The sequence below is a fragment of the Leptopilina boulardi genome, unplaced genomic scaffold (assembly GCF_019393585.1).
Source record: "Leptopilina boulardi isolate dan_hultmark-lab unplaced genomic scaffold, ZJU_Lbou_2.1 LbouV2_384, whole genome shotgun sequence".
NCBI classification, from domain to species: Eukaryota; Metazoa; Arthropoda; class Insecta; order Hymenoptera; family Figitidae; genus Leptopilina; species Leptopilina boulardi.
The window spans coordinates 1,585,240-1,602,546 of record NW_026137956.1 but is presented as its reverse complement, the minus strand read 5'-3'; the positions used below and the strand labels follow the sequence as shown (position 1 = coordinate 1,602,546).

Below are 17,307 nucleotides of genomic sequence, written 5' to 3'. Positions count from 1 at the left end.
TCAAAATATGTGTCTTCCTCTACTCGGATCGGGCTGTCAATTTTTTTCTACACTTTTAGGTGTATTTTGTGCAAGAAATTGCAATAAAATAGTCTGCCTAAGAAAAATTGAATTTTTTTGAAAATTTTTTTTTTTGAAAAACGACTTAAAGGTCAAAATATGTGTCTTCCTCTACTCGGATCGGGCTGTCAATTTTTTTCTACACTTTTAGGTGTATTTTGTGCAAGAAATTGCAATAAAATAGTCTGCCTAAGAAAAATTGAATTTTTTTGAAAATTTTTTTTTTTGAAAAACGACTTAAAGGTCAAAATATGTGTCTTCCTCTACTCGGATCGGGCTGTCAATTTTTTTCTACACTTTTAGGTGTATTTTGTGCAAGAAATTGCAATAAAATAGTCTGCCTAAGAAAAATTGAATTTTTTTGAAAATTTTTTTTTTTGAAAAACGACTTAAAGGTCAAAATATGTGTCTTCCTCTACTCGGATCGGGCTGTCAATTTTTTTCTACACTTTTAGGTGTATTTTGTGCAAGAAATTGCAATAAAATAGTCTGCCTAAGAAAAATTGAATTTTTTTGAAAATTTTTTTTTTGAAAAACGACTTAAAGGTCAAAATATGTGTCTTCCTCTACTCGGATCAGGCTGTCAATTTTTTTCTACACTTTTAGGTGTATTTTGTGCAAGAAATTGCAATAAAATAGTCTGCCTAAGAAAAATTGAATTTTTTTGAAAATTTTTTTTTGACGATAAACGACTTAAAGGTCAAAATATGTGTCTTCCTCTACTCGGATCGGGCTGTCAATTTTTTTCTACACTTTTAGGTGTATTTTGTGCAAGAAATTGCAATAAAATAGTCTGCCTAAGAAAAATTGAATTTTTTTGAAAATTTTTTTTTTTGATAAACGACTTAAAGGTCAAAATATGTGTCTTCCTCTACTCGGATCGGGCTGTCAATTTTTTTCTACACTTTTAGGTGTATTTTGTGCAAGAAATTGCAATAAAATAGTCTGCCTAAGAAAAATTGAATTTTTTTGAAAATTTTTTTTTTTGAAAAACGACTTAAAAGTCAAAATATGTGTCTTCCTCTACTCGGATCGGGCTGTCAATTTTTTTCTACACTTTTAGGTGTATTTTGTGCAAGAAATTGCAATAAAATAGTCTGCCTAAGAAAAATTGAATTTTTTTGAAAATTTTTTTTTTTGAAAAACGACTTAAAAGTCAAAATATGTGTCTTCCTCTACTCGGATCGGGCTGTCAATTTTTTTCTACACTTTTAGGTGTATTTTGTGCAAGAAATTGCAATAAAATAGTCTGCCTAAGAAAAATTGAATTTTTTTGAAAATTTTTTTTTTTGAAAAACGACTTAAAGGTCAAAATATGTGTCTTCCTCTACTCGGATCAAACTGTCAATTTTTTTCTACACTTTTAGGTGTATTTTGTGCAAGAAATTGCAATAAAATAGTCTGCCTAAGAAAAATTGAATTTTTTTGAAAATTTTTTTTTTTGAAAAACGACTTAAAGGTCAAAATATGTGTCTTCCTCTACTCGGATCAAACTGTCAATTTTTTTCTACACTTTTAGGTGTATTTTGTGCAAGAAATTGCAATAAAATAGTCTGCCTAAGAAAAATTGAATTTTTTTGAAAATTTTTTTTTTTGAAAAACGACTTAAAGGTCAAAATATGTGTCTTCCTCTACTCGGATCGGGCTGTCAATTTTTTTCTACACTTTTAGGTGTATTTTGTGCAAGAAATTGCAATAAAATAGTCTGCCTAAGAAAAATTGAATTTTTTTGAAAATTTTTTTTTGACGAAAACGACTTAAATGTCAAAATATGTGTCTTCCTCTACTCGGATCGGGCTGTCAATTTTTTTCTACACTTTTAGGTGTATTTTGTGCAAGAAATTGCAATAAAATAGTCTGCCTAAGAAAAATTGAATTTTTTTGAAAATTTTTTTTTGATGATAAACGACTTAAAGGTCAAAATATGTGTCTTCCTCTACTCGGATCGGGCTGTCAATTTTTTTCTACACTTTTAGGTGTATTTTGTGCAAGAAATTGCAATAAAATAGTCTGCCTAAGAAAAATTGAATTTTTTTGAACATTTTTTTTTTTGAAAAACGACTTAAAGGTCAAAATATGTGTCTTCCTCTACTCTGATCAAACTTTCAATTTTTTTCTACACTTTTAGGTGTATTTTGTGCAAGAAATTGCAATAAAATAGTCTGCCTAAGAAAAATTGAATTTTTTTGAAAATTTTTTTTTGACGATAAACGCTTTAATGTTGGTAATAGGTGTCTTCCTCTACTCGGATCGGGCTGTCAATTTTTTTCTACACTTTTAGGTGTATTTTGTGCGAAAAATTGCAATAAAATAGTCTGCCTAAGAAAAATTGAATTTTTTTGAAAATTTTTTTTTGACGATAAACGACTTAAAGGTCAAAATATGTGTCTTCCTCTACTCGGATCGGGCTGTCAATTTTTTTCTACACTTTTAGGTGTATTTTGTGCAAGAAATTGCAATAAAATAGTCTGCCTAAGAAAAATTTGAATTTTTAAAAAAATTTTTTTTTTTGAAAAACGACTTAAAGGTCAAAATATGTGTCTTCCTCTACTCGGATCAGGCTGTCAATTTTTTTCTACACTTTTAGGTGTATTTTGTGCAAGAAATTGCAATAAAATAGTCTGCCTAAGAAAAATTGAATTTTTTTGAAAATTTTTTTTTTTGAAAAACGACTTAAAGGTCAAAATATATGTCTTCCTCTACTCGGATCAGGCTGTCAATTTTTTTCTACACTTTTAGGTGTATTTTGTGCAAGAAATTGCAATAAAATAGTCTGCCTAAGAAAAATTGAATTTTTTTGAAAATTTTTTTTTTTTGATAAACGACTTAAAGGTCAAAATATATGTCTTCCTCTACTGGGATGAGGCTGTTAATTTTTTTCTACACTTTTAGGTGTATTTTGTGCAAGAAATTGCAATAAAATAGTCTGCCTAAGAAAAATTGAATTTTTTTGAAAATTTTTTTTTGACGATAAACGCTTTAATGTTGGTAATAGGTGTCTTCCTCTACTCGGATCGGGCTGTCAATTTTTTTCTACACTTTTAGGTGTATTTTGTGCAAGAAATTGCAATAAAATAGTCTGCCTAAGAAAAATTGAATTTTTTTGAAAATTTTTTTTTTTGAAAAACGACTTAAAAGTCAAAATATGTGTCTTCCTCTACTCGGATCGGGCTGTCAATTTTTTTCTACACTTTTAGGTGTATTTTGTGCAAGAAATTGCAATAAAATAGTCTGCCTAAGAAAAATTGAATTTTTTTGAAAATTTTTTTTTTTGAAAAACGACTTAAAGGTCAAAATATATGTCTTCCTCTACTCGGATCAAACTGTCAATTTTTTTCTACACTTTTAGGTGTATTTTGTGCAAGAAATTGCAATAAAATAGTCTGCCTAAGAAAAATTGAATTTTTATGAAAAACGACTTAAAGGTCAAAATATGTGTCTTCCTCTACTCTGATCAAACTTTCAATTTTTTTCTACACTTTTAGGTGTATTTTGTGCAAGAAATTGCAATAAAATAGTCTGCCTAAGAAAAATTGAATTTTTTTGAAAATTTTTTTTTTTGAAAAACGACTTAAAGGTCAAAATATATGTCTTCCTCTACTCGGATGAGGCTGTCAATTTTTTTCTACACTTTTAGGTGTATTTTGTGCAAGAAATTGCAATAAAATAGTCTGCCTAAGAAAAATTGAATTTTTTTGAAAATTTTTTTTTTTTGATAAACGACTTAAAGGTCAAAATATATGTCTTCCTCTACTGGGATGAGGCTGTTAATTTTTTTCTACACTTTTAGGTGTATTTTGTGCAAGAAATTGCAATAAAATAGTCTGCCTAAGAAAAATTGAATTTTTTTGAAAATTTTTTTTTTTGAAAAACGACTTAAAAGTCAAAATATGTGTCTTCCTCTACTCGGATCAAACTGTCAATTTTTTTCTACACTTTTAGGTGTATTTTGTGCAAGAAATTGCAATAAAATAGTCTGCCTAAGAAAAATTGAATTTTTTTGAACATTTTTTTTTTTGAAAAACGACTTAAAGGTCAAAATATGTGTCTTCCTCTACTCTGATCAAACTTTCAATTTTTTTCTACACTTTTAGGTGTATTTTGTGCAAGAAATTGCAATAAAATAGTCTGCCTAAGAAAAATTGAATTTTTTTGAAAATTTTTTTTTGACGATAAACGCTTTAATGTTGGTAATAGGTGTCTTCCTCTACTCGGATCGGGCTGTCAATTTTTTTCTACACTTTTAGGTGTATTTTGTGCAAGAAATTGCAATAAAATAGTCTGCCTAAGAAAAATTGAATTTTTTTGAAAATTTTTTTTTGACGATAAACGCTTTAATGTTGGTAATAGGTGTCTTCCTCTACTCGGATCGGGCTGTCAATTTTTTTCTACACTTTTAGGTGTATTTTGTGCAAGAAATTGCAATAAAATAGTCTGCCTAAGAAAAATTGAATTTTTTTGAAAATTTTTTTTTGACGATAAACGCTTTAATGTTGGTAATAGGTGTCTTCCTCTACTCGGATCGGGCTGTCAATTTTTTTCTACACTTTTAGGTGTATTTTGTGCAAGAAATTGCAATAAAATAGTCTGCCTAAGAAAAATTGAATTTTTTTGAAAATTTTTTTTTTTGAAAAACGACTTAAAAGTCAAAATATGTGTCTTCCTCTACTCGGATCGGGCTGTCAATTTTTTTCTACACTTTTAGGTGTATTTTGTGCAAGAAATTGCAATAAAATAGTCTGCCTAAGAAAAATTGAATTTTTTTGAAAATTTTTTTTTTTGAAAAACGACTTAAAGGTCAAAATATATGTCTTCCTCTACTCGGATCAGGCTGTCAATTTTTTTCTACACTTTTAGGTGTATTTTGTGCAAGAAATTGCAATAAAATAGTCAGCCTAAGAAAAATTGAATTTTTTTGAAAATTTTTTTTTGACGATAAACGACTTAAGGTCAAAATATGTGTCTTCCTCTACTCGGATCGGGCTGTCAATTTTTTTCTACACTTTTAGGTGTAGTTTGTGCAAGAAATTGCAATAAAATAGTTTGCCTAAGAAAAATTGAATTTTTTTGAAAATTTTTTTTTTTGAAAAACGACTTAAAAGTCAAAATATGTGTCTTCCTCTACTCGGATCGGGCTGTCAATTTTTTTTACACTTTTAGGTGTATTTTGTGCAAGAAATTGCAATAAAATAGTCTGCCTAAGAAAAATTGAATTTTTTTGAACATTTTTTTTTTTGAAAAACGACTTAAAAGTCAAAATATGTGTCTTCCTCTACTCGGATCGGGCTGTCAATTTTTTTCTACACTTTTAGGTGTATTTTGTGCAAGAAATTGCAATAAAATAGTCTGCCTAAGAAAAATTGAATTTTTTTGAACATTTTTTTTTTTGAAAAACGATTTAATGTTGGTAATAGGTGTCTTCCTCTACTCGGATCGGGCTGTCAATTTTTTTCTACACTTTTAGGTGTATTTTGTGCAAGAAATTGCAATAAAATAGTCTGCCTAAGAAAAATTGAATTTTTTTGAAAATTTTTTTTTTTGAAAAACGACTTAAAAGTCAAAATATGTGTCTTCCTCTACTCGGATCGGGCTGTCAATTTTTTTCTACACTTTTAGGTGTATTTTGTGCAAGAAATTGCAATAAAATAGTCTGCCTAAGAAAAATTGAATTTTTTTGAAAATTTTTTTTTTTGAAAAACGACTTAAAAGTCAAAATATGTGTCTTCCTCTACTCGGATCGGGCTGTCAATTTTTTTCTACACTTTTAGGTGTATTTTGTGCAAGAAATTGCAATAAAATAGTCTGCCTAAGAAAAATTGAATTTTTTTGAAAATTTTTTTTTGACGATAAACGCTTTAATGTTGGTAATAGGTGTCTTCCTCTACTCGGATCGGGCTGTCAATTTTTTTCTACACTTTTAGGTGTATTTTGTGCAAGAAATTGCAATAAAATAGTCTGCCTAAGAAAAATTGAATTTTTTTGAAAATTTTTTTTTGACGATAAACGCTTTAATGTTGGTAATATGTGTCTTCCTCTACTCGGATCGGGCTGTCAATTTTTTTCTACACTTTTAGGTGTATTTTGTGCAAGAAATTGCAATAAAATAGTCTGCCTAAGAAAAATTGAATTTTTTTGAAAATTTTTTTTTGACGATAAACGCTTTAATGTTGGTAATAGGTGTCTTCCTCTACTCGGATGAGGCTGTCAATTTTTTTCTACACTTTTAGGTGTATTTTGTGCAAGAAATTGCAATAAAATAGTCTGCCTAAGAAAAATTTGAATTTTTAAAAAAATTTTTTTTTTTGAAAAATGACTTAAAGGTCAAAATATGTGTCTTCCTCTACTCGGATCAAACTGTCAATTTTTTTCTACACTTTTAGGTGTATTTTGTGCAAGAAATTGCAATAAAATAGTCTGCCTAAGAAAAATTGAATTTTTTTGAAAATTTTTTTTTGACGATAAACGCTTTAATGTTGGTAATAGGTGTCTTCCTCTACTCGGATCGGGCTGTCAATTTTTTTCTACACTTTTAGGTGTATTTTGTGCAAGAAATTGCAATAAAATAGTCTGCCTAAGAAAAATTGAATTTTTTTGAAAATTTTTTTTTTTGAAAAACGACTTAAAGGTCAAAATATGTGTCTTCCTCTACTCGGATCGGGCTGTCAATTTTTTTCTACACTTTTAGGTGTATTTTGTGCAAGAAATTGCAATAAAATAGTCTGCCTAAGAAAAATTGAATTTTTTTGAAAATTTTTTTTTTTGAAAAACGACTTAAAGGTCAAAATATGTGTCTTCCTCTACTCGGATCGGGCTGTCAATTTTTTTCTACACTTTTAGGTGTATTTTGTGCAAGAAATTGCAATAAAATAGTCTGCCTAAGAAAAATTGAATTTTTTTGAAAATTTTTTTTTTTGAAAAACGACTTAAAGGTCAAAATATGTGTCTTCCTCTACTCGGATCAGGCTGTCAATTTTTTTCTACACTTTTAGGTGTATTTTGTGCAAGAAATTGCAATAAAATAGTCTGCCTAAGAAAAATTGAATTTTTTTGAAAATTTTTTTTTGACGATAAACGCTTTAATGTTGGTAATAGGTGTCTTCCTCTACTCGGATCGGGCTGTCAATTTTTTTCTACACTTTTAGGTGTATTTTGTGCAAGAAATTGCAATAAAATAGTCTGCCTAAGAAAAATTGAATTTTTTTGAAAATTTTTTTTTTTGAAAAACGACTTAAAGGTCAAAATATATGTCTTCCTCTACTCGGATCAGGCTGTCAATTTTTTTCTACACTTTTAGGTGTATTTTGTGCAAGAAATTGCAATAAAATAGTCTGCCTAAGAAAAATTGAATTTTTTATGAAAAACGACTTAAAAGTCAAAATATGTGTCTTCCTCTACTCGGATCGGGCTGTCAATTTTTTTCTACACTTTTAGGTGTATTTTGTGCAAGAAATTGCAATAAAATAGTCTGCCTAAGAAAAATTGAATTTTTTTGAAAATTTTTTTTTTTAAAAACGACTTAAAGGTCAAAATATGTGTCTTCCTCTACTCGGATCAAACTGTCAATTTTTTTCTACACTTTTAGGTGTATTTTGTGCAAGAAATTGCAATAAAATAGTCTGCCTAAGAAAAATTGAATTTTTTTGAAAATTTTTTTTTTTGAAAAACGACTTAAAGGTCAAAATATATGTCTTCCTCTACTCGGATCAGGCTGTCAATTTTTTTCTACACTTTTAGGTGTATTTTGTGCAAGAAATTGCAATAAAATAGTCTGCCTAAGAAAAATTGAATTTTTTTGAAAATTTTTTTTTGACGATAAACGCTTTAATGTTGGTAATAGGTGTCTTCCTCTACTCGGATCGGGCTGTCAATTTTTTTCTACACTTTTAGGTGTATTTTGTGCAAGAAATTGCAATAAAATAGTCTGCCTAAGAAAAATTGAATTTTTTTGAAAATTTTTTTTTTTGAAAAACGACTTAAAGGTCAAAATATATGTCTTCCTCTACTCGGATCGGGCTGTCAATTTTTTTCTACACTTTTAGGTGTATTTTGTGCAAGAAATTGCAATAAAATAGTCTGCCTAAGAAAAATTGAATTTTTTTGAAAATTTTTTTTTGACGATAAACGCTTTAATGTTGGTAATAGGTGTCTTCCTCTACTCGGATCGGGCTGTCAATTTTTTTCTACACTTTTAGGTGTATTTTGTGCAAGAAATTGCAATAAAATAGTCTGCCTAAGAAAAATTGAATTTTTTTGAAAATTTTTTTTTTTGAAAAACGACTTAAAGATCAAAATATGTGTCTTCCTCTACTCGGATCAAACTGTCAATTTTTTTCTACACTTTTAGGTGTATTTTGTGCAAGAAATTGCAATAAAATAGTCTGCCTAAGAAAAATTGAATTTTTTTGAAAATTTTTTTTTGACGATAAACGACTTAAAGGTCAAAATATGTGTCTTCCTCTACTCGGATCGGGCTGTCAATTTTTTTCTACACTTTTAGGTGTATTTTGTGCAAGAAATTGCAATAAAATAGTCTGCCTAAGAAAAATTGAATTTTTTTGAAAATTTTTTTTTGACGATAAACGCTTTAATGTTGGTAATAGGTGTCTTCCTCTACTCGGATCGGGCTGTCAATTTTTTTCTACACTTTTAGGTGTATTTTGTGCATGAAATTGCAATAAAATAGTCTGCCTAAGAAAAATTTTTTTTTTTGAAAAACGACTTAAAAGTCAAAATATGTGTCTTCCTCTACTCGGATCGGGCTGTCAATTTTTTTCTACACTTTTAGGTGTATTTTGTGCAAGAAATTGCAATAAAATAGTCTGCCTAAGAAAAATTGAATTTTTTTGAAAATTTTTTTTTTTGAAAAACGACTTAAAAGTCAAAATATGTGTCTTCCTCTACTCGGATCGGGCTGTCAATTTTTTTCTACACTTTTAGGTGTATTTTGTGCAAGAAATTGCAATAAAATAGTCTGCCTAAGAAAAATTGAATTTTTTTGAAAATTTTTTTTTTTGAAAAACGACTTAAAGGTCAAAATATATGTCTTCCTCTACTCGGATGAGGCTCTCAATTTTTTTCTACACTTTTAGGTGTATTTTGTGCAAGAAATTGCAATAAAATAGTCTGCCTAAGAAAAATTGAATTTTTTTGAAAATTTTTTTTTTTGAAAAACGACTTAAAGGTCAAAATATGTGTCTTCCTCTACTCGGATCGGGCTGTCAATTTTTTTCTACACTTTTAGGTGTATTTTGTGCAAGAAATTGCAATAAAATAGTCTGCCTAAGAAAAATTGAATTTTTTTGAAAATTTTTTTTTTTTGAAAAACGACTTAAAGGTCAAAATATATGTCTTCCTCTACTCGGATCGGGCTGTCAATTTTTTTCTACACTTTTAGGTGTATTTTGTGCAAGAAATTGCAATAAAATAGTCTGCCTAAGAAAAATTGAATTTTTTTGAAAATTTTTTTTTGACGATAAACGACTTAAAGGTCAAAATATGTGTCTTCCTCTACTCGGATCGGGCTGTCAATTTTTTTCTACACTTTTAGGTGTATTTTGTGCAAGAAATTGCAATAAAATAGTCTGCCTAAGAAAAATTGAATTTTTTTGAAAATTTTTTTTTTTGAAAAACGACTTAAAGGTCAAAATATGTGTCTTCCTCTACTCGGATCGGGCTGTCAATTTTTTTCTACACTTTTAGGTGTATTTTGTGCAAGAAATTGCAATAAAATAGTCTGCCTAAGAAAAATTGAATTTTTTTGAAAATTTTTTTTTGACGATAAACGCTTTAATGTTGGTAATAGGTGTCTTCCTCTACTCGGATCGGGCTGTCAATTTTTTTCTACACTTTTAGGTGTATTTTGTGCAAGAAATTGCAATAAAATAGTCTGCCTAAGAAAAATTGAATTTTTTTGAAAATTTTTTTTTTTGAATAACGACTTAAAGGTCAAAATATGTGTCTTCCTCTACTCGGATCAGGCTGTCAATTTTTTTCTACACTTTTAGGTGTATTTTGTGCAAGAAATTGCAATAAAATAGTCTGCCTAAGAAAAATTGAATTTTTTTGAAAATTTTTTTTTTTGAAAAACGACTTAAAGGTCAAAATATGTGTCTTCCTCTACTCGGATCAAACTGTCAATTTTTTTCTACACTTTTAGGTGTATTTTGTGCAAGAAATTGCAATAAAATAGTCTGCCTAAGAAAAATTGAATTTTTTTGAAAATTTTTTTTTTTGAAAAACGACTTAAAGGTCAAAATATATGTCTTCCTCTACTCGGATCAGGCTGTCAATTTTTTTCTACACTTTTAGGTGTATTTTGTGCAAGAAATTGCAATAAAATAGTCTGCCTAAGAAAAATTGAATTTTTATGAAAAACGACTTAAAAGTCAAAATATGTGTCTTCCTCTACTCGGATCGGGCTGTCAATTTTTTTCTACACTTTTAGGTGTATTTTGTGCAAGAAATTGCAATAAAATAGTCTGCCTAAGAAAAATTGAATTTTTTTGAAAATTTTTTTTTTTTGAAAAACGACTTAAAAGTCAAAATATGTGTCTTCCTCTACTCGGATCGGGCTGTCAATTTTTTTCTACACTTTTAGGTGTATTTTGTGCAAGAAATTGCAATAAAATAGTCTGCCTAAGAAAAATTGAATTTTTTTGAAAATTTTTTTTTTGAAAAACGACTTAAAGGTCAAAATATGTGTCTTCCTCTACTCGGATCAGGCTGTCAATTTTTTTCTACACTTTAAGGTGTATTTTGTGCAAGAAATTGCAATAAAATAGTCTGCCTAAGAAAAATTGAATTTTTATGAAAAACGACTTAAAAGTCAAAATATGTGTCTTCCTCTACTCGGATCGGGCTGTCAATTTTTTTCTACACTTTTAGGTGTATTTTGTGCAAGAAATTGCAATAAAATAGTCTGCCTAAGAAAAATTGAATTTTTTTGAAAATTTTTTTTTTTGAAAAACGACTTAAAGGTCAAATCATGTGTCTTCCTCTACTCGGATCAGGCTGTCAAATTTTTTCTACACTTTTAAGTGTAGTTTGTGCAAGAAATTGCAATAAAATAGTCTGCCTAAGAAAAATTGAATTTTTTTGAAAATTTTTTTTTTTGAAAAACGACTTAAAGGTCAAATCATGTGTCTTCCTCTACTCGGATCATGCTGTCAATTTTTTTCTACACTTTTAGGTGTAGTTTGTGCAAGAAATTGCAATAAAATAGTCTGCCTAAGAAAAATTGAATTTTTTTGGAAATTTTTTTTTTCGAAGAACGACTTAAAAGTCAAAATATGTGTCTTCCTCTATTCGGATCAAACTGTCAATTTTTTTCTACACTTTTAGGTGTATTTTGTGCAAGAAATTGCAATAAAATAGTCTGCCTAAGAAAAATTGAATTTTTTTGAAAATTTTTTTTTGACGATAAACGCTTTAATGTTGGTAATATGTGTCTTCCTCTACTCGGATCGGGCTGTCAATTTTTTTCTACACTTTTAGGTGTATTTTGTGCAAGAAATTGCAATAAAATAGTCTGCCTAAGAAAAATTGAATTTTTTTGAAAATTTTTTTTTTTGAAAAACGACTTAAAGGTCAAAATATGTGTCTTCCTCTACTCGGATCGGGCTGTCAATTTTTTTCTACACTTTTAGGTGTATTTTGTGCAAGAAATTGCAATAAAATAGTCTGCCTAAGAAAAATTGAATTTTTTTGAAAATTTTTTTTTGACGATAAACGCTTTAATGTTGGTAATAGGTGTCTTCCTCTACTCGGATCGGGCTGTCAATTTTTTTCTACACTTTTAGGTGTATTTTGTGCAAGAAATTGCAATAAAATAGTCTGCCTAAGAAAAATTGAATTTTTTTGAAAATTTTTTTTTTTGAAAAACGACTTAAAGGTCAAAATATGTGTCTTCCTCTACTCGGATCAAACTGTCAATTTTTTTCTACACTTTTAGGTGTATTTTGTGCAAGAAATTGCAATAAAATAGTCTGCCTAAGAAAAATTGAATTTTTTTGAAAATTTTTTTTTTTGAAAAACGACTTAAAGGTCAAAATATGTGTCTTCCTCTACTCGGATCAAACTGTCAATTTTTTTCTACACTTTTAGGTGTATTTTGTGCAAGAAATTGCAATAAAATAGTCTGCCTAAGAAAAATTGAATTTTTTTGAAAATTTTTTTTTTTGAAAAACGACTTAAAGGTCAAAATATATGTCTTCCTCTACTCGGATCAGGCTGTCAATTTTTTTTTACACTTTAAGGTGTATTTTGTGCAAGAAATTGCAATAAAATAGTCTGCCTAAGAAAAATTGAATTTTTATGAAAAACGACTTAAAAGTCAAAATATGTGTCTTCCTCTACTCGGATCGGGCTGTCAATTTTTTTCTACACTTTTAGGTGTATTTTGTGCAAGAAATTGCAATAAAATAGTCTGCCTAAGAAAAATTGAATTTTTTTGAAAATTTTTTTTTTTGAAAAACGACTTAAAGGTCAAATCATGTGTCTTCCTCTACTCGGATCATGCTGTCAATTTTTTTCTACACTTTTAGGTGTAGTTTGTGCAAGAAATTGCAATAAAATAGTCTGCCTAAGAAAAATTGAATTTTTTTGGAAATTTTTTTTTTCGAAGAACGACTTAAAAGTCAAAATATGTGTCTTCCTCTATTCGGATCAAACTGTCAATTTTTTTCTACACTTTTAGGTGTATTTTGTGCAAGAAATTGCAATAAAATAGTCTGCCTAAGAAAAATTGAATTTTTTTGAAAATTTTTTTTTGACGATAAACGCTTTAATGTTGGTAATATGTGTCTTCCTCTACTCGGATCGGGCTGTCAATTTTTTTCTACACTTTTAGGTGTATTTTGTGCAAGAAATTGCAATAAAATATTATGCCTAAGAGAAATTGAATTTTTTTGAAAATTTTTTTTTTCGAAAAACGACTTAAAGGTCAAAATATGTGTCTTCCTCTACTCGGATCAAACTGTCAATTTTTTTCTACACTTTTAGGTGTATTTTGTGCAAGAAATTGCAATAAAATAGTCTGCCTAAGAAAAATTGAATTTTTTTGAAAATTTTTTTTTTTGAAAAACGACTTAAAAGTCAAAATATGTGTCTTCCTCTACTCGGATCGGGCTGTCAATTTTTTTCTACACTTTTAGGTGTATTTTGTGCAAGAAATTGCAATAAAATAGTCTGCCTAAGAAAAATTGAATTTTTTTGAAAATTTTTTTTTTTGAAAAACGACTTAAAGGTCAAAATATATGTCTTCCTCTACTCGGATGAGGCTCTCAATTTTTTTCTACACTTTTAGGTGTATTTTGTGCAAGAAATTGCAATAAAATAGTCTGCCTAAGAAAAATTGAATTTTTTTGAAAATTTTTTTTTTTGAAAAACGACTTAAAGGTCAAAATATGTGTCTTCCTCTACTCGGATCGGGCTGTCAATTTTTTTCTACACTTTTAGGTGTATTTTGTGCAAGAAATTGCAATAAAATAGTCTGCCTAAGAAAAATTGAATTTTTTTGAAAAACGACTTAAAGGTCAAAATATGTGTCTTCCTCTACTCGGATCAAACTGTCAATTTTTTTCTACACTTTTAGGTGTATTTTGTGCAAGAAATTGCAATAAAATAGTCTGCCTAAGAAAAATTGAATTTTTTTGAAAATTTTTTTTTTGAAAAACGACTTAAAGGTCAAAATATGTGTCTTCCTCTACTCGGATCAAACTGTCAATTTTTTTCTACACTTTTAGGTGTATTTTGTGCAAGAAATTGCAATAAAATAGTCTGCCTAAGAAAAATTGAATTTTTTTGAAAATTTTTTTTTTGAAAAACGACTTAAAAGTCAAAATATGTGTCTTCCTCTACTCGGATCGGGCTGTCAATTTTTTTCTACACTTTTAGGTGTATTTTGTGCAAGAAATTGCAATAAAATAGTCTGCCTAAGAAAAATTGAATTTTTTTGAAAATTTTTTTTTTTGAAAAACGACTTAAAGGTCAAAATATATGTCTTCCTCTACTCGGATGAGGCTGTCAATTTTTTTCTACACTTTTAGGTGTATTTTGTGCAAGAAATTGCAATAAAATAGTCTGCCTAAGAAAAATTGAATTTTTTTGAAAATTTTTTTTTTTGAAAAACGACTTAAAGGTCAAAATATGTGTCTTCCTCTACTCGGATCGGGCTGTCAATTTTTTTCTACACTTTTAGGTGTATTTTGTGCAAGAAATTGCAATAAAATAGTCTGCCTAAGAAAAATTGAATTTTTTTGAAAATTTTTTTTTTTGAAAAACGACTTGAAGGTCAAAATATGTGTCTTCCTCTACTCGGATCGGGCTGTCAATTTTTTTCTACACTTTTAGGTGTATTTTGTGCAAGAAATTGCAATAAAATAGTCTGCCTAAGAAAAATTGAATTTTTTTGAAAATTTTTTTTTTTGAATAACGACTTAAAGGTTAAAATATGTGTCTTCCTCTACTCGGATCAAACTGTCAATTTTTTTCTACACTTTTAGGTGTATTTTGTGCAAGAAATTGCAATAAAATAGTCTGCCTAAGAAAAATTGAATTTTTTTGAAAATTTTTTTTTTGAAAAACGACTTAAAGGTCAAAATATGTGTCTTCCTCTACTCGGATCAAACTGTCAATTTTTTTCTACACTTTTAGGTGTATTTTGTGCAAGAAATTGCAATAAAATAGTCTGCCTAAGAAAAATTGAATTTTTTTGAAAATTTTTTTTTTTGAAAAACGACTTAAAGGTCAAAATATATGTCTTCCTCTACTCGGATCAGGCTGTCAATTTTTTTTTACACTTTAAGGTGTATTTTGTGCAAGAAATTGCAATAAAATAGTCTGCCTAAGAAAAATTGAATTTTTATGAAAAACGACTTAAAAGTCAAAATATGTGTCTTCCTCTACTCGGATCGGGCTGTCAATTTTTTTCTACACTTTTAGGTGTATTTTGTGCAAGAAATTGCAATAAAATAGTCTGCCTAAGAAAAATTGAATTTTTTTGAAAATTTTTTTTTTTGAAAAACGACTTAAAAGTCAAAATATGTGTCTTCCTCTACTCGGATCGGGCTGTCAATTTTTTTCTACACTTTTAGGTGTATTTTGTGCAAGAAATTGCAATAAAATAGTCTGCCTAAGAAAAATTGAATTTTTTTGAAAATTTTTTTTTTTGAAAAACGACTTAAAAGTCAAAATATGTGTCTTCCTCTACTCGGATCGGGCTGTCAATTTTTTTCTACACTTTTAGGTGTATTTTGTGCAAGAAATTGCAATAAAATAGTCTGCCTAAGAAAAATTGAATTTTTTTGAAAATTTTTTTTTTTGAAAAACGACTTAAAGGTCAAATCATGTGTCTTCCTCTACTCGGATCAGGCTGTCAATTTTTTTCTACACTTTTAGGTGTATTTTGTGCAAGAAATTGCAATAAAATAGTCTGCCTAAGAAAAATTTGAATTTATAAAAAAAATTTTTTTTTTGAAAAACGACTTAAAGGTCAAAATATGTGTCTTCCTCTACTCGGATCAGGCTGTCAATTTTTTTCTACACTTTTAGGTGTATTTTGTGCAAGAAATTGCAATAAAATAGTTTGCCTAAGAAAAATTGAATTTTTTTGAAAATTTTTTTTTTTTGAAAAACGACTTAAAGGTCAAAATATATGTCTTCCTCTACTCGGATGAGGCTGTCAATTTTTTTCTACACTTTTAGGTGTATTTTGTGCAAGAAATTGCAATAAAATAGTCTGCCTAAGAAAAATTGAATTTTTTTGAAAATTTTTTTTTTTGAAAAACGACTTAAAAGTCAAAATATGTGTCTTCCTCTACTCGGATCGGGCTGTCAATTTTTTTCTACACTTTTAGGTGTATTTTGTGCAAGAAATTGCAATAAAATAGTCTGCCTAAGAAAAATTGAATTTTTTTGAAAATTTTTTTTTGACGATAAACGACTTAAAGGTCAAAATATGTGTCTTCCTCTACTCGGATCGGGCTGTCAATTTTTTTCTACACTTTTAGGTGTAGTTTGTGCAAGAAATTGCAATAAAATAGTCTGCCTAAGAAAAATTGAATTTTTTTGAAAATTTTTTTTTTTGAAAAACGACTTAAAGGTCAAATCATGTGTCTTCCTCTACTCGGATCATGCTGTCAATTTTTTTCTACACTTGTAGGTGTAGTTTGTGCAAGAAATTGCAATAAAATAGTCTGCCTAAGAAAAAATGAATTTATTTGAACAGTTTTTTTTTTGAAAAACGACTTAAAGGTCAAAATATGTGTCTTCCTCTACTCGGATCGGGCTGTCAATTTTTTTCTACAATTTTAGGTGTAGTTTGTGCAAGAAATTGCAATAAAATAGTCCGCCTAAGAAAAATTGAATTTTTTTGGAAATTTTTTTTTTCGAAGAACGACTTAAAAGTCAAAATATGTGTCTTCCTCTATTCGGATCAAACTGTCAATTTTTTTCTACACTTTTAGGTGTATTTTGTGCAAGAAATTGCAATAAAATAGTCTGCCTAAGAAAAATTGAATTTTTTTACAAATTTTTTTTTGACGATAAACGCTTTAATGTTGGTAATAGGTGTCTTCCTCTACTCGGATCGGGCTGTCAATTTTTTTCTACACTTTTAGGTGTATTTTGTGCAAGAAATTGCAATAAAATATTATGCCTAAGAAAAATTGAATTTTTTTGAAAATTTTTTTTTTCGAAAAACGACTTAAAGGTCAAATCATGTGTCTTCCTCTACTCGGATCATGCTGTCAATTTTTTTCTACACTTTTAGGTGTATTTTGTGCAAGAAATTGCAATAAAATAGTCTGCCTAAGAAAAATTGAATTTTTTTTAAAATTTTTTTTTGACGATAAACGCTTTAATGTTGGTAATAGGTGTCTTCCTCTACTCGGATCGGGCTGTCAATTTTTTTCTACACTTTTAGGTGTATTTTGTGCAAGAAATTGCAATAAAATAGTCTGCCTAAGAAAAATTTGAATTTGTAAAAAAATTTTTCTTTTTGAAAAACGACTTAAAGGTCAAACTATGTGTCTTCCTCTACTCGGATCGGGCTGTCAATTTTTTTCTACACTTTTAGGTGTATTTTGTGCAAGAAATTGCAATAAAATAGTCCGCCTAAGAAAAATTGACTTTTTTTGAAAATTTATTTTTTTCGAATAAATTTCATATATGCATTCTGGATAAAAATGAGCCCGTATAACCCATTTTTATAAAATCGGAAATGGTCACAAATACAAAGCTTTCTCGAGA

At 28.7% G+C, this 17,307-nt stretch overlaps 1 protein-coding gene and 1 long non-coding RNA gene across 4 annotated transcripts in view; one reads left to right on the top strand and one right to left on the bottom strand.

The window, feature by feature from the left end:
- Nucleotides 1–17,307, bottom strand: part of LOC127288297 (uncharacterized) — a 164,288-nt gene that overhangs the window by 145,080 nt on the left and 1,901 nt on the right. The window lies entirely within an intron of this gene.
- LOC127288299 (uncharacterized) lies at nucleotides 2,810–15,464 on the top strand. The gene is made up of 3 exons (XR_007844013.1): nucleotides 2,810–2,892; nucleotides 8,345–9,394; nucleotides 14,350–15,464. It is a non-coding gene; the product is annotated as an uncharacterized LOC127288299 (long non-coding RNA).